General features: G+C 33.6%; 1 long non-coding RNA gene across 1 annotated transcript in view; it reads left to right on the forward strand.

The window, feature by feature from the left end:
• The first annotated feature begins 851 nt into the window (after positions 1-851).
• Positions 852-21,083, forward strand: part of LOC129510438 (uncharacterized) — a 39,955-nt gene continuing 19,723 nt past the window's right edge. Inside the window, exons 1-3 of the long non-coding RNA XR_008664594.1 lie at positions 852-981; positions 1,349-1,403; positions 1,713-1,809. This is a non-coding gene — a long non-coding RNA (uncharacterized LOC129510438). The remainder of the gene's footprint in view (positions 982-1,348; positions 1,404-1,712; positions 1,810-21,083) is intronic.

Raw genomic sequence — 21,083 nt, forward strand, 5'->3', positions numbered from 1 at the left:
TCACATATGATCTAGGTACTTTCAAACTACTGGGTTTTTTTGCTGGGTTCTGAAATGAAAGAAGAATCTATGTCCAAGCCCTTTAGGAATGGAATCTCAGTTTCCTACACTTCTTTGTGTCTCCTGGACATAAGCCCTGTTGATTTTCAGAATTGGAGCTTCAGGGGCTCACCTCGCTCTATATTTCTGAGATCCCTCCAGATTGTTGGTTGCAGTGCTGGGGGAGGAGTTTTGATGAGACTGTGTCTCTCTCTCTCCTACCTGTCTTGATGTGACCGTTTAATCTTTTGTTGTGGAGCAAATTGTTTCATATGTAGCTATATATTTGATGTGCTGCGGGAGGAGGTGAATGAAGGCTCCTTATGCAACCTTCTTGAAATGCTCAATTTTACACATATCCATTTATATGCTAGCTTATGTAGAGAATCCCTACACATTATCTTATTTCACTTTAAAACAACCAAATCAGAAATTCTGCATCGATCCTTTGTGTTGTACAACACCAAGATGATTACTTTTATGTATTTTTGTTTTTAATTGCATGTTATTGCTATACACATTCATGGGATTGTGATTGGGCTCAAAAACAAAGGAAAACATTCTAAATAAGTTCTTAAAGTGTCAGGTAGAAGAGCAAGTGGAAACAATTCTACTCAAGGCTTGAGGACAAAGAAAAAAGACCATCTCTAATAAGAAAGTAGTAAATTGGAAGCATGGCCAGAAACACTGATAATGATGAGGCCTTATTTTGGTTATTCATATTTTTTTTAAGTTTTATTTTTTTTTTAATTTTTATTTATTTATGATCATCACAGAGAGAGAGAGAGAGAGAGGAAGAGACATAAGCAGAGGGAGAAGCAGGCTCCATGCACCGGGAGCCCGACGTGGGATTCGATCCCAGGTCTCCAGGATCGCGCCCTGGGCTGAAGGCAGGCGCTAAACCGCTGCGCCACCCAGGGATCCCGGTTATTCATATTTTATGTAAATTCATGATTAATATTTTTTTAAATGTTGGTAATCTCTCTGATTTATAGTAGAACACTTTTCTTTGTAAATATGTATGCATCTATTTAGCAAATATTTATATTCCTATGACTCACGTCTTCTTTCAACAAGTATTTACTGATCAACTACTATGTGTTATATGTTATGCTGGACATAAAAAAGAAAACAATAAAAAAAACCCAGAACTATCTGTAGTGGTCTTCTGTGGAACTTAAACCATAGTGAGGAATAGAGACATTGAAATATCCTAGTGGTAGAACAAGAATGATGAAGTTTAGTGCAATGAATAGAAATTTAGTGCACTAATCAAATTGAGTTCTGTTTTTTGTCTTTTTCTTATTAGGCATATTATTCTAGGAAACCTAGAAGAAGTAGATGAAAGTAAAGAGAATTCACAGGTTGGTGTCCATTGTTGAATTGATAGAATGACACAAAGAGCATAGGTCATCTGTTTTCTTTTGGTAAAACTTCAATTCACTAATTTAGGGCTGATTTAACGGTGGTTGAGAGATTGGGCAGGATTCAATCCTAGATTTTTGTCATTTATCCTTTGTCACAGGTCTCCGTTGAAGCATCTATTTGCTTGTAACCAAGCAATTTGCTAGTTGTCAGAAGCATTAAGAACAGTTGACACTAATCATGTGTTGCCTGGTAAATGCCTTTGCATTTATTAGAAACATAATTCATTCTACCTGTTTTTATTTTAGGTACACCTATGGAGTCATACAAGAAGGTCGTGATTAGTATAGAGAATTGATCACAACAATGGAATTAACTTAAGTAACTAGATTGAACCTTAAGGAGGTAAGTAGGTTCATATAAATGCACATTTGGTGGTTGGCTCAGTGATAGCATATCACTCTGTATAATGCATTGAGGACTTAATTCTGAAGGCAGATTGTGATTACATACCACCTCTATCATTTACTAACCATGATCCAGAAACTACTAACTAGTCTCTGAGTCACTCACTTTCCTCTTCTTCAAATGGATTACTGGTAGCATCTACTTATGAAGTAGTTGTGAGGATAAAATGTGATGGATAAGACATGCATATACAAAGTACCTAACAAATAGTTGCCATTGTCTCTCTTCTGCAATTCCTGCTTTAAAGAAGGTAACTTTAATATTATAGTCATGACTACTCCTCTGCCCTTGTCAGGTGCTTCTCTCATCCCCTTCTTCATGGCTGCATTTCTACCTCTTCCTTCTTCATTTGTGTCTCAGTGGCTTCTGGTTACATGTACATACAACTTAGAGCTTATGTTTTTATTGTCTCCCAGCTAGCGCTAGAAGTTTTGTTCTCCTTATCCTTCTGAATATGTTCCTGGAGGATAGGTGGAAGAATATGCCACTAACCAGGATCTTCAATAGCTGGCCCAGCCTAGTATCATACCCAGAAATCAAATCCCTCTCTAGTTTTATCTACATTTTCCTCCTGCTACTTTAGCACTTTCTCCTCCTTCAGACTCCATGTACGTGTGTGTACGTGTGTGCACATGTGTGTATTTGCCTGGATTGTTGTCCCCCAAGCATATTTTGAGGTTCATTTTGCTTCCATATTTGGGAGCCAGGCCAGCACCTTGGATTTGTTTATAATGTCAGAACCTATGCCAGAAACCCAGGGCTCTGCTAATCAAAGAGAAGATTTGTGGGACTAAATTCTTAAAAAGTGACAAGAAGGTTGCTGCTTGGGATACCTAAAAACAACTCATGCCTGATATACTTCATTTTGCTTACTAACAATGATAGTAGAATATCATTTATCAGTGCTCCCTAAACTTTTACATTCACATGAAAATAAAAGTTGTGCAGCCACGCCTGGATGCATCTTGGCCTAGGTTGACTTCCATCCACCACACATTTTTCCTGGGGGTACATTGGAAACAAACAGAAAAATAAGTTTGGGGCCTTGATGGGATGAGCACTGGGTGTTAGTTATACTATATGTTGGCAAATTGAATTTAAATTAAAAAAAAATGTAAAAAAAAAAGTTTGGAGAACCTCTGTCACAGAGTAAAAGAATCTGCAGATAAGCAGAGAGTTTGCATATTAGTTAGACAATAGATTGTTATGATCAATTAGTTAGACAATAGATTGTTATGATCAATTAGAATATTCAAAGTGTTTCGAATAAATCACTTAAGATCATGCTTTAAAACTCTTCACTTTGACCTGACCATTTTTATTTCTGTGAACAAAGAGTTCATAAAGGAAAAAAATACATTTTTTTGTAAGCATTTGGAGGTTAGGATGAGGTACTCTCACAAAAAAGAGATTTGTTTTTAAATCTCTGAGAATAAAACTTAGAAAATAATTTGCACTGAGAATAAAGCAAGTTAGAATATAGATATGTAAATTATGCCATTCAGTATACATTTGCTAATCACTAAGAGACTGGCAAGTTCACTGCCTCATAGAATTTGCATGCTAATGAGAGAGAATTGAAAATGTTCAAATAAACAATATAATAGAAAGTGCCAAGTAATACCCACTACTCTACACATCCATATTCCTCAAAATTTATTTTATAAAGTCTGAGAACATTTTTCATTTTTAGATTAATAATACTTTCTATTAGTTATTTTTCTTCTTTGTTTTTAATTTTGGTCTTTTCAGTGGCTAAATGAATTGACTTTATCCGATAAAACTTAGAATGAGAGAAATTTTATTTCCAGCTTATATCCAAAATAGTTATTTTTTGTTCTGATATTTTTTGTTTTCTTTCCATTTGTTTCTCTTCTCTTTTCTTTTTTTAAGATTGGTTTTGAGTGTTCAAGTCCTGTTTCTCGAATCTATTTGCTAGTACACCCTTCTTATCTCATATATACCTAATTCAAGATAAGCAAAGAACCAATTTCCAGAGGTTTTCCCTGGAAAAACCCTGAGTTGACCCCTGAAAAATACATCTAATTTTATAAATTCCAACTTCCTTGAGAGAAAGAGAAAGTTGTATGCAACGAACTCTTATAATACTTTTCAAATTGATCACATGCAAATATAGAAATGGGATTCATAGTGATGTGTTCTTTTTCCAGGAACTTGGCAATACAAGAAGGCAGTCATGAATATAGGAAATATAGGAATAAGTATGGCTTTCACCTGCTAGAAACAGCAGACGCCAATTTTCTATGATCTCCAATTCCATTTAAAAGAAAAAAAAACATAACTCTAAAGTTTGATACCTTTAACAATATAGTAATTGCAAAAAGACTGATCAAGAACTTAGAGGATAGCTATTTATAAGGACCTCCTTGGTAGCCTGCAGATTCTAGAATGATTTCTACAAAACATGGAAGTTGGAAATCTATTACAAGGGCAGTTTCGCCCTTCAGGTCCAGCTTCCTTGATACACACACATGCACACACATACACACACACCACACATACACACAAATAGGCATGAATACATATGGAAATAAATAAATATTTTTTAGAGGTATGAAAAGGAAAAAAAACAGTAAAAGAAAAGATTTGCATGCTGAGAGAAGACAAGTAATCTCTCATTATTTTTAATATTTTGAATGATCTTTTAATTTTTTTTATAAAATCAGCATATATTTATTATAGAAATTTAAGAAGGGCAGAAAATCTCACTGAAGAAATTAAAGTCAGAAAAAAAAAAGAGGGGTCCCTGGGTGGCGCAGTGGTTTGGCGCCTGCCTTTGGCCCAGGGCACGATCCTGGAGACCCGGGATCGAATCCCACATCGGGCTCCCGGTGCATGGAGCCTGCTTCTCCCTCTGCCTGTGTCTCTGCCTCTCTCTGTAACTATCATAAATAAAAAAATTTAAAAAAAAAAAAGAAAGAAAAAAAAAGAAATTAAAGTCAGTCTTTAATCAAAATACAAAGTGTTAATTAGAAGATTTATCTCTGGTATGTGCATGCGCACATGTATAAACACATGAATATGAATGTAAAATAGACATTGCCGAATTTACCAATATTTAGAGGCATTTTTCATGTTCATGATTAAATATCCTCTGCATTTTACATTTATATCTACCAATTTATCCTACAGATAAGCCTCTTTTAAAGCACTTTTCTATTGCCAAAGCTTAAATTCTTTCTAATAGTTGTCCTATCTAAATAACTTTGTAGTAATTATGTTTGTATATTTATGGCTACCATAAAAGAAAAAAATCCTAAATGTAGAATAAATGGGAACCAAATCTTTTAAAAAATTGTCCTTAATGTAAACTGGCAAGTTTATTTCAAGGAATCTTGAAATATTACCCCATTCTGCACTAACAGCAGCAGCATAGAGGGAATTGCTGAATACTCCTTGCACTTGCTATTATTGGAACTTATGACTGTTTTCATTTTTGTAAATTGGATAGGAAATATCTCTTGGCATCTGTACATTTATTTTGTAAATTGCCTGTACCATTTTTTTGCCCAAATTTATCAGTTTCTTTCTCTTTTTCTTTTGGATTTCTAATTCTTTCTACTATTAGGTGTATTAAACAAGATATAAATATGTGAAGTAAATGTTCAATTTATGCTTGCTTTCACGTTCTGTCTCTAAGTATACTGTTTACTGTTTTTTTAATATGCACATTGAAATATTAACATGACCAAATGTTGCAAAATTTTCTTTTAGACATGTAAGAAATCTCTCCATTAGATAAATGCACACTATATTTTGGGCTAATTTTCTGATAATAGTGTTGTTCTTTTTTTTATTTTTTAAGCCTTATTTTAATCACTTGATACTCATTACGGCAAGTACACTCCTTAATCCTCATCACCTATTTCATCCATCCCCCAACCACCTTCCCTCTAGTAACTGTCAGTTTGTTCAACTTCTTGGTTTACTTCTCTTTTATTTTTCCCCTTTGCTCATTTGTTTTGCTTCCTAAATTCCATATATGAATGAAATCATATGGTATTTGTTTTTCTCTGACTTAATTCACTTAGCATTATCCCCCTAGCTCCATCCATGTCATTAGAAATGGCAAGATTTCATTCTTTTTTATGCTGATGATATTCCAATATATGTATCTTCTTTATCCATGCATCAGCAGATGGACTCTTGAGCTGCTTCTATGGCTATTGTAAATAATGCTGCTATAAACGTGGGGGTGCATGTATTCCTTTGAATTAGTGGGTTTTTTTTTGTTTTTTTTTGTATTTTAGGGGTAAATACCCAGTAGTGTGATTGCTGGATCATTATGTTAGTTCTATTTTTAACTTTTTGAGGAACCTCCATACTGTCTTCCAGAGTGGCTGCACCAGTTTGCATTCCTACCAACATTCCCTCCCAGTGCAAGAGGGTTCCTTTTTCTCTGTATTCTTGCCAGCACCTGTTGTTTCTTGTGTTTTTTCTTTTATTTTAGTCATTCTAGCAGGTACAAAGTGATATTTCATTGTACTTTTGATTTGCATTTCACTGATGAGTGATGATGAGCATCTTTTCACTTGTCTCTTGACCATCTTATATCTTCTTGAGAGGAATGTCTGTTTATGTCTTCTGCCCATTTTTTAATTTTGTTTTTTTGGATGCTGACTTTTATAAGTTCTTTATATACTTTGGATATTAACCCTTTATCAAATATATCATTTGCAAATATTGTCTTTCATTCCATAGGTTGCCCCTTCGTTGTCTTGATTGTTTCCTTTGCTGTGCAGAGCTTTATATTTTGATATGGCTCCAATAGTCTATTTTTGCTTTTGTTTTCCTTGCCTTAGGAAACCTACCTAGAAAAAAGTTGCTATGGCCAACGTCAGAGACTATAATGTTGTTCTTTTACATTTAAAATATTTGTTTCTGAGGGATAAATTTTTACTTAATTTTATACAAAACAACAAGCCAAATGTCCATATATCATTTGGTTAATATTCTTCCTTTTTACAGTCTTGAAACACTGTCATTTTGTGTACAAATAAACACATATAAACAAGGTTATGTACACGTATTCTCACATACAGTCTTCTAAGAAGCTTACCATTCTGTTTAAAAATCTACTTATGTATTCTTCACCATCTAATGTAATTTAATATCCTTTATATACAGATAATACAAATCCCTTCTCACTGCTGTTCACTTTTATAATTTTCTTGACAATTGTGATGGAAATTTTTTCTCACATGAATTCAAATATCACTTGGACTAGTTACAGAAATATATTGGAAGTTTTAATTAGCATATATTAAATTTAGATATTAATCTGTGGACAACTCATACATTATAGAAGTTTCCTAGAACAGTTTACCACAATGACTTATGAATCAGGTAATAGATACCAAATACCATTGAAGACTCTTTGGTGTCTGTATGGATGATCTGTTTTTCTCTCTCTCTCTCTTACCTTCATCTACTAATATAATGAATACCATTATTAATATTGTCTAACATACCTATATCAGACAATGTAATATTTGGAAAAAAAATATAACATACTTCTTAATAGTATCAATCTTCTTAAAATAGGAAAGGTTGCAGATGTTCTATACGTCTTATTTCTCTACTGACGAAGTCTAGGTTTCGGCTTTGTTTTTTTGCAATATTTGTCTGAACTTAAGACCTCACCAATCAGCCTTTAATCCCCCCAAATGGCCTTCATGATCTTATGAATAATACCAAAGGCCAAATCCTTCAGAACCCAGATGACTTTTTATGTGCTCATCATAGCATCATAGCTGCATTCTAGGGCAAGTTAAATTTCCACTATACCCCACTTTACTTAATTGCACTTTAACTCCATTGGCTTTCCATTATCAGTCTTTTCTTGCCATTTTCCTTTTTTAACTAGATTCTAATTATTATAACATTAAATGTTTCCACTCTCCCCTTCATTGTTTTGTTTTTGGTGATCTTATGCAATCTGAAAGTTTCATATATTTATATCTTTCTAGTGTATTTCCCAAGCCCTGAACTTTACCCTGTGTTTCAGAGGCAGACAATATTATACTATTTTAAGATACTATTGGATTTTGCTTTTCACATGTTTTATTTAGGGATTTTAAAAACTCTAAATCTTTAATATTGGTTTGAGTCTTCCCACATTATATTTAGCATTTTTGTTATTGGGAATTTATTAACTTAGTGAAAAAAGTCATTTGTTTTATGCTCTGAAGAAATATTAATATGATATTTATCTATTAAATTAGGCTAGTATATTTTTAATAAATAGGTAACTCTCCAGAAAATATGAGTTAGTAAAATTTATGGAAGGGAAGGATAAAATGTGAAAATAACATTTAATTATGGAATAAAGTATTATCAAAATATTTGCTCCAAAAATTTTTCTGATGTCAAATTTTAAAAATTCCATTAGTATTTGATTATAATGTATTAGCCTAACCATATTATTTTTATCCACTTGAATCTGTGATTGATTTATAGAGATCTGGCTGGAGAAACAGGTAGGGAAAGTTTCCAGAGGCATTTTGAACAATGTCAAGGAGAGGAACCATTATCTAGACAGAATTAAGAAGTCAATGAAAACTATTTAGCATCAGAATGATAAATTTGCATATTGCAAAATCTTCCTCTACCCTCCACAGTGAGTTGGAGGGTGCACAAATATAAAAAGTAAAAATCTTTTTAAGGGCAACCCCGGTGGCTCAGTGGTTTAGTGCCGCCTTTGGCCCAGGGGGTGATCCTGGAGTCCCGTGATGGAGACATCCGGCTCCCTGCATGGAGCCTGCTTCTCCCTCTGCCTGTGTCTCTGCCTCTCTCTCATGAATAAATAAATAAAATCTTAAAAAAAAATCTTTTTAGGTAAAAGTTAGAATTGGTCTATACATTATCATTGGACTGGTAAGTACAATTTTAATTTAAGAAATAATAATAAAATATACTATTTAGTAAGAGTAATTTCATGCTAGGAGCTGTTTTAAGTGCTTTATCAGTATTATCTCATTTAGTCCACCAGAATGAGTGCTATTATTATTATCCTCAAATCTTAGATGAGCAGAGGAAAGCAGAGGCATTTAGGTCACATTTCTCATACCACAGAGTTATTGGAAAGTGGATACAGGATTTGAGTCCAATCAGCTTACCCCTGAGACATTGGTTTGATGGCTTTAGAATTACAGTTCTCCAGTGTATCTAAGCTATAGGAGTAAGAGGATATGCAAACAATAGGTGTAGGAATCGGGGAATGTTTAATTTTTAAGAAATATTAATCGAGCATTTTTGTCATGTCAATACAGTCTAGAATTAGAAGCTTATCCTTCTTGCAAGATGGTGGAACAAATCTTTAAAGTAATGGAATTTAGTAAGAGAGGATGCATTATATTTTCAGTTATGGATCTTAGATTATTAGGGGGAAGTGTCTATTAGGCCATTAGGTATACTACTCTAATTTAGGAGAGAGACTCATCTAGGATAGGTAATCTAGGAAGGTGTTATCATATAAACTGATAGCTGAATTTGTGGGCACAGATGAATTTCCATGAGAAAGAATTTAGTCTTATATGAAAAAATAACTCAAAATAGCTTTCCTAGCAAAAAGAGACATGTAAAAGGGATTGCATGAATATAACACATTAGGTATAACATTATGAAATAATTGAAATATGTAGATAAATAAGATAGAAAACTAAGAAGAAAGATGTGCAGTAGTACAGCTGAGAGGAGTATGCCAAGACCAGAACTAAAAATGTATATATCAAACATGAAAAACAGAAAATATATCCTGGCCTTGGCAAGAGAAATTCAAAGGAAACAAATTAACTAAAACTAGAGACATTTCATTAATATAAGAAAGAAATAATAAAGAAGTCAAATATTCCTATCTGTAGCTGTCATAATTTTATATATAGAAAATCCTAAAAACTCCATAGAAAAACTGTTAGAACTATTATCTGAATAAAGCTACAGGATACAAAATCAACATACAAATATCAGTTGTATTTTGTACACTAACAACAAACTATTTGAAAAGGAACTCAAGAGAATAACCCCATTTAGAATAGGACCCGAAAGAATAAAATACGAGTAATTAACTTAATTAACTATGGGAAAGAGAAGTACCAAACTATGTTTTGAAAATTAGAAAATATTGATGAAAAGAATTAAAGAAGACACAAATAAATGAAAAGACATAGAAGTTTACGGATTGAGAAGCTTAATATTGTTAAGAGTAATCTACAAATTCCATGCAATCCCTATCAAAATCCCTACAGCATTTTCTCCAGGAATAGAAAAGAATAGTTCACAATTCATATGGAATCACAAGAGACCATGAATAGTTAAAACAATCTCAAGAGGGGCACCTGGGTGGCTCAGTAGTTGAGTGTCTCCCTTTGGCTCAGGTCATGATCCTGGGATCCTGGGATGGAGTCCCACATCAGGATCCCCACTGGGAGCCTGCTTCTCCCTCTGCCTATGTCTCTGCCTTTCTCTGTGTGTCTCTCATGAATAAATAAATAAAATCTTAAAACAAAACCAGAGCTGGAGGCACCACACTTCATGAATTCAAACTGTATTATATATTTTTTAAATGATTTTATTTATTTATTCATAGAGACACAGAGAGAGAGAGAGAGAGAGAGAGAGAGAGAGAGAGAGGCACAGGCAGAGGGAGAAGCAAGCTCCATGCAGGGAGCCTGATGTGGGACTCGATCCAGGGTCCTCAGGATCAAACCCCAGGCTGCAGGCGGTACTAAACCGCTGCGCCACCGGGGCTGCCCTCAAACTGTATTATAAATCTACAGTAATCAAAACAGTATGGCATTGGCATAGAGAAAAACATATAGACCATTGAAACAGGATAGAGAGCCTAGAAATAAATCCATGCATGTATGACAAACTGATCTTAGCAATGATTTCTTGGATACAACATCAAAAGCCTAGGGGACAAAACCAAAAATAAATAAGTAGGACTATATCAAACTAAAAACTTCTGCATAGCAAAGGAAACAATCAATAGTGTGAAAAGTAACAATGGAAGGGACAGAGTATTGGTGAGCCACATATCTGACAAATGGTTAATCTCCAAAATATATTAGGAACTCTGAAACCTTGGTAGCAATAAATCGGGTATCCCATTAAAAGTTGAATAAGGACTTGAATAAACATTTCTCCTTATAAGACATACAAATAGCCACCAGGTATATGGAAAAATGCTCTTCACTAATCAAGGAAATACAAATCAAAATCATAATGAAATTTCATCTAATATCTGTCAGGATGGCTGACAGAAAAAAACACCAAGCATTTACTAGAATAACTGGAATCCACATTTACTAAATTGGAATCCTTACACACTTTTAATGGGGATGTAAAATGGTACAGCTGCTATAGAAACATTAGATTCTTCAAAAAATAGAACAAATGTATGATCCAGAAAACCTTCTGTTTATCCAACAGAATTGAAATCAGGATCTCAGATATTTTAGCACTCCCATATTCATTGCAGCACTATTCATAATAGCTAAGATGACAGATGCATAAAGAAAATATGATCTATCATCTATCCATCATCGTTCGATCAATCGATCGATTGATCTAACTGCCTATCATCAGTCTACCTATTTCTACCTATAGATACACACACACACAGAATACAATTAAACTTAAAAAGGGGAAAGAAATTCTGCAATATATGGCAACAAAAATAAATTTTATAGACATTATGTTGAGTGAAATAACCACTCACAGTAAGACAAATATGGCAAATTCCACTTACAGGAATTATCTAAAATAGTCACATTCATAGAATCAAACATAGAATGCTGGTTGTCAGGGGCTGTGGGCCACAGGGAAATGGGATATTACAGATCCGAGGTTCTAAAGATTCAGTTAAGCAATCTGAGTAAACTCTAGGAATCTACATACCATTGTACCAATAATGTATTATACACTTAAAAACTGAAAGCAAACAACAACAACAACAAAAAAAAAAAAACTGAAAGCAAGAGACTGATTAAAACCAGTGAATATTACACCCCAGATACAACAAAGGAATATTGTATATAAATAGATTTAAGACTATGGATTAATGGAAATTACTTATTTCATGTAAGGACTAGATGTGAATAGGAAATTGTTGAGTTATTGGAGATAAGATACAAAAAAGGGGAGAGATATGTTTAAGAGTTATTTTAGGAACAGAAGCAGTTGGCCTGGAGGTCTATTGTATTTATTATGTTCAAAAATCTAAAAGATATAATTAGAAAGCACTTAACAAAGTCCAGAAAAATAAGATGATAAAAAGGACACTGGAGATAGGAAGCCATGATAAAAATCTCTTTCCAAAAATTGTTTAAAAAAAAATCAATTTAGTGCGATGGCTTGAAGGAACCAGGTGTCGCAGAAAGAGTTTTGGGTTTGTTTATGTCTGGGTTTTGTTTGTTTTAAAAGAAAACAAAAAAAAAATTAAGATTGGGTTTGCTAGCTGATTTTATGAGCTGGAGTCTGGGATAATTCAAGTACCTGAACCAAAAGTCATTTTATTGTACCTTCCGTTTGATACATTATTATTTGCAGCACATTTCTCAGATTCATAATATGTGCTGGGTTGGCTTTTAACTGCTCCCAATCCATTTAATGTCAGAATGTCATACATACAGCAACAACAACATAAGCAAAAAGCTATCACACGGTATTTTACATATGAATATATACCAAATTGCTTATTAGTTTGATTGATTCGTTCATTTATTCTATAAATATTCATTGAGTTCCTAGTGTTCCTGTACTACTCTAGGTGCCAGGAATACTGTTCTGAGCAAAAAAAAACCCTCAAAACTCTACTCTTTTACTTTTATATCCTATTGAGAGAAGACACTGTGAGGAAATAGATGGATGAAGATAAAATAGAGATAATTACAGGGGACATGGAGAGAACTTAGAGGGTCAAGGGATACAGAGTGATGAAGATATTTTACTGAGAGTTTAAAAGCAGGGGACCATAGGCATCGACGTGTCTATCATAAAGAGGTCACCAAGGGCAAGAATCAGAGGGGCTCAGAACAAAGGCCAGGTGGAGTGTAAGGTGAGTGTGTAAGGACAGTGAGGATTTATGAGCATAAGGACTGAAGGGTGACCAAGGGACCCACTCATTCCATGCAGGGCCTCACAGCAATCCTAGGGAATTTGTCTTTTATTCTAGGTGTGATGGAATACAAGAATGGGTAAAGGGGAAAGACTTCATAATTACATGTCTTATTTGATTCTGTGGATTCTGTAGGTGTAAATTGGATGTTTGAATATTTAATAGGTATAGTTTTATGTTCCTGTAAATGAGAATGTTAACAAGGAGTATTATCAGCGCAAATAATATTTTAAAACCTGATTTATTTTTTTGTGAACTTATGGAGATTGAAATAGAGTTGTATTAATCTGTGTGGAAATGTGCAGCATCCTACTCATCTACTTACCACTCTGCTGCCACATCAGCCATTTGGATTATCAACGTAGGAGATTGGTCTCAACTCTTAACAAAATTAGCATCATCTATGGTCTACCAGAGCTCAGACAGTTTTTTGTTTATTTTTCTTAAATATTTTATTTATTTATTCATGAGAGAAACACAGAGAGAGGCAGAGACACAGGCAGAGGGAGAAGCAGGCTCCTCAGATGGTGTTTTGAATAATGTCCCTGGGAGTGGTTTAACAATTATAGTCAAAGAATTGTTTTTGCTTCTTTCCTTTAATCTTCATAAGACTGTAATAACTAAAGAATAACATGAAACTTAGAAGAAATCCAAGAGAATATTGGATTTAGCAAGATGAAAGTCTCCCCTAGACTCCAAAAGCTTGAAAAGTTTTCCTTAGTTTTTACTTTTATTGCTACTATATTAGGGCACAGAAATACTAAATGTTGTTTTTTTTTTTTAATCTCACTATAAAAGTCCTCTTTCTTTTTTTTCTTTTTGCTGTGACTACCAGTCTTTACAAGCATTTTGTGATATACAGCATGTGTTTTTCTATATAAAAATAAATGGTATTGCATTGTGGATACTTCTTCTTTTGATATATTATAGAACCTCTAAGATGTTCCAATGAATAGCAGATGAGTTATGTCTCATAACAGATAGGTAAAGGTAAATTTTCTCCTTGAACTAAATGCATAACTTCTGTTAATCTTACTGTAAGTTATATTTACTATGTAGACTTTAAAATGTATCAGTGTGAAGTAATACACACAAAAAATTTACATTTAGTGAGGAAGTTATTTGGGGTACTACAAGAAAGAAGCAATGAGAAGGGACTCTTGTAGTTATTTTATGACAGAATTTGTGTGTGTGTGTGTGTGTGTGTGTGTGTGTGTATGAGGTTCCTAAAGAGCTGAAGTTAGAACTGAATTATTTTCCTTAAAAACCAGCAGAAACCACATTAATAATTTATCCTTCTCTCCAATTCATTTCAAATATACCACTCACATGAATAGTTTTGAACAGACTTAACAGATGTGATAGTCCACTTTCACTTCTTAGAAAGATGTAACTTTTTTTTCCTACTAAAATCATTTGATGTACTTTTCATGTCATAGACAAATTCTTACTGATGGGATGTAGAGGTGCCTGCTTGCATTAATTTATTTTCTCTACTGTCTTATCATATTACCTGAAATTCCCTTTATTAAAGTCCTTTTTTTAAAAACAAAAACAAAAACAAAGCATTGTGCCTGTAGAAGTCTCCTTTAATGTAAGGTTAATGTAAAATCTTAAGTCATTATTTAATCTATTATATGCTATTGCATATGAAAATGAAAAGCAGAAATTAAGAATCAACCTTGAGGGACACCTGGGTGGCTCAGCGGTTGAGCATTTGCCTTTGGCTCAGGTCATGATCCTGGGGTCCTGGGATCGAGTCCCACATCGGGCTCCCTGCAGGGATCCTGCTTCTCCCTCTGCCTGTGTCTTTGCCTCTCTCTCCCTGTGTCTCTCCTGAATAAATAAATAAAATATTTTTAAAAGAATTAACCTTGAACACAGATAGTAGAACTCAGAAAAATTGCATCATGTTAGAAGAAGAAGAAATGTTGAATCATAAAGATAAAAGCAGGGGAAGGAGAGAGGTAAGGTGGGAAGCTGTGGTTCCAAGTGAGACTTTGCTGGTACATTCTTAACCCATGAAAGACTAACATTGTTTTTATATTTCCTATTCACCCAAAGCAGGATTACTCTGAGTAAGGAGAGCATTTGGCATATTTGCAGGTATATGTGTGGGTGTGCTGGTGCCAGAATTTGCTTGTCCTATATCCCTCTGTCTTTTCTATCTGAAGAAATATTTAGCCATGCAACTAGTTTTCCTTCACCCCCCCAATAGAAATCAATGGACTGTTGAGAATGAATTGGTAGATTAGGCCAAGGTACGTCTTCAAAATGGGATTTATGGACTCCTGAGTATACATGAAACTTAACAAAGGCAAATATTATTTACAAAAGATTTTTTTAAATCTCAGCCCTATTGAAATTTTTTGGCTGCATTATCCTTTGTTGGAGAGTACTGTCTTGTACACCGGATATTTAGCAACAGTCTACTCTCTACCACTAGACTCCACCCAAGCTATGACATGCAAAAATGTCTCTTTGTTTCCAAATGTCTCTTGGGAGGGAGAACCGCTCAATCTAGAACCACTGTTTTAGGAAACCCAACTTTCTCATGAACTCTTTCCTATAAGATATATGGCTGAAAACTTGGTGTGTTAACAAAGCATCTTTTAACAAGGCAACACAAACCCACAGTTGAGATTCATGATTCAAACATATTTCTGAAAATTCTGAAGCTGATGTTAGAAACTGTGTATTTTGATTGATATGAAGACATTCTGAATTATAAAATAAGTGGTAGAGATAATGACATTTTTTATTTAACAAAGTCACTTTTTTCATTTGGTCTTACTAAGGAAAAAAAAAAGGAAAAAAGAGAGGAGGAAAGGGAAAGAAGACATCGTTCCTCTGACATTAAATATATAGAAGGTGGTGGCACGTTGTTTCATCAAGAAGATAAATATTAACAGAAGCCGGACATAATGTAGTTATTTTAAGAATTATATTGTAGAAGTGATTTTTTTAAAGATTTATTTATTTGAGAGAGAGGGAGAGAATGGGTGGGGGGAGGAGCAGAAAGAGAAGGAAAGAGAATCTCTAGGAGACTTCTCACTGAGAGCGAGCGGAGCCTGATGTGGGGTCTGATACCACCACCCTGAGATTATGAACTGAGCTGAAATCAAGAGTCTACAATTAACCAATCGAGTCACCCAGTTTCCCCAAAATAATTTTTTTAATAATTTTTTTTTAAATGCAATGAAGCAATCAATTTTTCAAAATTCTTTTAGGGATATCTTAAAGCAAAATGTAAGGATGATTTGAATTTTGCCTACCAAGAATCCTAGCTATTTTGAATATGGAACAAATACAAGATTTTTTTAAAAATCTCAAAGCACTATGCAGGCAAATTAGATGACACAATTGTAATCACCAAATTTCATTGTTTGTATTTTTCACCTATCGTATCCATAAGAAAACCTTTTCTCTATTCTTAAATTATGTAAATCACTTACCAGTTAATATAACATTTCCTGAGTTTGAATATCATTGCCAGAGTCCATCCAGTAGAACATTTAAATTTGTATGTCAGACTAGAGATGGGTTAGAAATCACTATTCTTTTCGGGGTATAATTTTTCAAGTGTGTATTTTTTAAATGCTGAGTGTTATACACTATTGTTTTCTTGTATGCTCAACATCAGTTTGAAATTGCTTTCAAGGTATTGAAAAACTTAAATGGATTATGCTTCCCAGACTTCCCAAGAACACGTCATACTTGAATTTCAATCTATGGCATTTTAAAATACTGCTTTCTTCTTAAGTAAAATTGTCAGTATACAAATTTACTTTCCCTTTTTAAAAAAATATTTTATTTATTTATTCATGATAGACATAGAGAGGGGGAGAGAGAAAGAGAGAGAGAGGGAGAGGGAGGGAGAGACACAGGCAGAGGGAGAAGCAGGCTCCATGCAGGGAGCCTGATGTGGAACTTGATCCCAGGACTCCAGGATCACGCCCTGGGCCAAAGACAGGCGCCAAAACACTGAGCCACCCATGGATCCCCCTACTTTCCCTTTTTGGATCTTCTAAGAAATGAGATGGAAGAGCAGGGAAGAAAGGATTTTTTACAAAAAAAGTGAATTCACAATGTAGTCATTTTTAGGCATATATTTTTAATGACTATCATTTTGTTAACTGTGATGCAAAGAAGACAAACCGTAAGATCTGATGATTTGATACGACAATCGGAATTCAGAAGTGTGTAAAGTTTATGTCTCACTGTTCATTTCTTTAAAACTCAATTTTTCCTTTGCATATATAACTTTTTTTCGAGACATATGCTGGTACTATCCTCTGAAGGTGATTACAAGAAAGAGAAAGGATTTTGTGTGTATGATAATGCATATTAAGTCATGTGCACTGAGACCACTAAACTGGTCTCCTAGCTATCAATTTTGCATTTATCAAACATGAATTCTTGGTTTGGATATTTTCCTAAAAATAAAGAGTATTGTGTTAATGACACCATCAATAGACATAATCTTCAGATAAAGTTTCTTTATTTTTTTAAAGAAAAAATATATAATCCTAGAAAGAGATTCAAACAGTAACAGTTAGGGGCTAGCATACCTTGAGCACTTAAGGTAAAAAGAAATTACATTGTTAATTATATCACAAAAGTAATAGCTAGTATTTTTGTGCTTCTGAGCAGGGACTTTTCCATCTACACTAACGTGCAAGATACTGAGTTGTACCGAGAAAATATAGTGATATGTTAAAAATGGGAATTCCCATTATTTTATCCCTCAGGATATTATTTTCTGCTAATTAGATAGAAAAACTTACTGTAATTAAATATAGAATTGTTTAAGAGGACTCTGTATTTAAGTAAGGTCTTAAAGAAATTAGAGGTTATTATAAATCATAGCCCTGAATTTATAATTAAAAAAAAACGAAGGAAGAATCATGTGCATGCATGTATATGTGTACTGGATCTTAAAAATCTCAAAAATAGCTGTGCTGTGGTTAACTTTTACTAGATCATGCACTTTTCTTTCTCAGCTAAGATGATTATCCTTTTTCAAATCAGATTTTGGGAATTGTATTTCTCTTTATTCTGTCTTGAGGAAAGTTTCTCCTTTTTTGGAGAAGGAAATAATATACTATAATTCCTGGAAGGAAATTGTATTTGATAGAACTTGACTATTAATCATAATTTGAGGATTTGCTAGCAGCAGGAGCTGAATAATTCTGACTGCTTGTCCACTGTTAATGGAAAGCAGACATTCTGGAACAATGAGCCTGTGTGAAATTCTGATGTTAGTTATACAGTATTACCATCCACATTTTCCTTTGTGACACAAAGCATTGATCCTTTTGGGGCCTGCTAATTGCCCAGCTGGAGCTCTCGGTTCCTGCATAACTGAATTTAAATTTACATCAGACCTGTGTTTGCTCTCAAGGGACTTTCAGTCTGGTTAGTAAATCAGAAAGGTCAACACCAGATCTTGGTTAAGGATTTTAAGACTTCTGACAACATAGCTTTAAAAAAAAAAATCACAGAAGGGAGAAATTACTTTTAGCTTACAGGAAAGAAAAGAATTGCACAGAAAGGAAGACACAGTGTGGAGTAGACTGAATTTGACCAGGATGTAGGGGTGGAAAGACAGAAAAAGGTTAAGTTCTACACCAAGCAATAGCATGAACAAATAAATGATAAGAAGACATCACCATCACATACATCAAAGAGGAAATAGATGAAGAAACATTTTATTAAAATATATATTAAAAAAACAAAAAAATAAAATATATATTAAAATGATAACACTATAGGGGTATTGTTAGTTGGCCAAATAAATAATAGTATTTTCTATTTAAAAAAACCTTATCTTCATCTTATCACCGTATTGTTTTGCATTTATTACAAGAGTCATGTGTTTTTATTGATGATTTTTGGTTTGGGCCATACGAAAAGCCTTATTTGACATCAGATTTAATTTGTATCTGAATATACAGAAGTGTTCATGTGGCATATATAATTTAATACACTAACAAATAAATAAATTATTAACCTCACCTTGTCTCCTGCCCTTCAATACCCATTTCTTACTTCTTAAAGAATAATGAAATATGTTTTCATTCTTTTAAGAAAATCATTAGGGAATGGGATAATTATGATTTTTTTTGTTAATTTTTAGAAGAGTATGATGAGTTTGTCTTAAGGATGTCTTCCTTTTTTTGAAATGACATTATATAAAAACTCCTGGACATTATTCACTCTTTTACTTGCCTTTTTAGCATCTAGTTGTCTGCTACAGTATTTCATTAAAGAAAGCATTTTAAAACATTCTTTATAAAGAGGGTATTTCTACATGAACATTTGAGCTCAGGATGGATATTCATTGTTGAAAGGCACTTACTCTTATAATGTATTTCATAATAGTAGATAGGACTTCTGTTTCGTCCTAGGGCATGTAAGCAACTAGTGAGTTCTCTCTTAATAGATCACTCACTGTAGTGCCTATATCAGTCCTGAGAGAAGACAAAAACATGTGAGACATCTTACATTATTTAATAAAATAATAAAAGCTCTGAGAAGTGATTTTTTCCCCTTGCTTATATTCCTGCTTACTAATTTGAGAGATTTTTTCAGATTAACTGTTTAAAAAACTCACATAAATAATTGTGTTTTTATGACCTTGACTGTATCCATTGAAATGAGAAAAGCTCTTTATTAGTATGCATATGTGTGTGCAAGGTCATATGTTTATATTTCTACACCATAAGCAAGATTGGGATATAAAAAATCAAAGAGGGAATAATAAGCCCAAGATTAAAGTATTAAAATCTAATAAAATGAATCTTCTCACATTTTGTATATGTACAGAATATTTTGAATACTTAATGTCTAAGTACATTAAGCTAGCCAGGATGGGTTTCCGTATCAATTTATATTTTTGAATATTGATGTTGAACTCAGCAGAGAAATAGAACTGTATTACTGAAATATAATATTATTATTTATACCACATAAAAGAGATAGGTAGAAAGACAAATACCATATGATATCACTTATATGTGGAATTTAAGAAAACAGATGAATGTATGGGAAGGGAGAAAAGAAAAAAGAGGGAAGCAAGCCATATAAAACTTTTAATGATATAGAACAAACTGAGGGTTGATGGAGGGAAATCAGTGAGGGATAGGCTGGATAAGTGTTGGGTATTTAAGGAGGGCACATGATGTGATGAGCACTGGGTGTCGTATGCAAGTGATGAATCACTGAATTCTATTCCAGAAACCAATATTGCACTGTATGTTAACCAAAATTAAAAAAAAAAAAAAGATTGGTAAATATATGGTGATATCTGTTTAAGATCTTTATGATCCCAATTATGTGACATTGCTATATGGCAAACAGCATATATCTATGATCTCCTTTTTTGTTTTGTGCAGACTTTTAAATATAAATATATAGTCACAAATGCACAGATTGAATTTTGTGTATCTAGACTCTTGGAGGACATAAGCCATAACTTTCAACCTCATACTAAGGATCCTATCAGAATGCTTGTGACATAGCAAGTACTAAATAAGAGTTGCTCTGGAAATTTATTTCAGAGAAAAGACTGAAGAGCGAAATGCAATACTAGAATAAAATGTCACATATTTCTTTTTTAAAGTCACATATTTCTAAATGCACAATTTACCAAATAGGTATATACATGTTTAAATTGAATATATTTTAAAATGTGTATATGGGGACACCTGGGTGACTCAGTGGTTGAGGGTCTACATTTGGCTCAGGATCCTGGAGTTCTAGGATCTAGTCCTGCATCAGGCTCCTGCATGGAGTCTGCTTCTCCCTCTGCCTATGTCTATGCCTCTTTCTCTGTGTCTCTAATGAATAAATAAATACAATCTTTAAAAAAAAAACATGTACATAAAATTATTACTAGAAAATAAAGCTACATCAATATATATAGTAGGGAATGATTAACTCTTTTAGTAATTGGTAAATCAACCAGATTTTTAAAACAAGTATGAGAATAGATGTTTTGAAATACATAGTTGTTATGCCAGATGTGAATATCAATTATAGAACTTTGTATCCAATAATTAGAAAACAT

The sequence above is a fragment of the Nyctereutes procyonoides genome, unplaced genomic scaffold, assembly GCF_905146905.1.
Source record: "Nyctereutes procyonoides isolate TBG_1078 unplaced genomic scaffold, NYPRO_anot_genome, whole genome shotgun sequence".
Classification (NCBI taxonomy): Eukaryota; Metazoa; Chordata; class Mammalia; order Carnivora; family Canidae; genus Nyctereutes; species Nyctereutes procyonoides.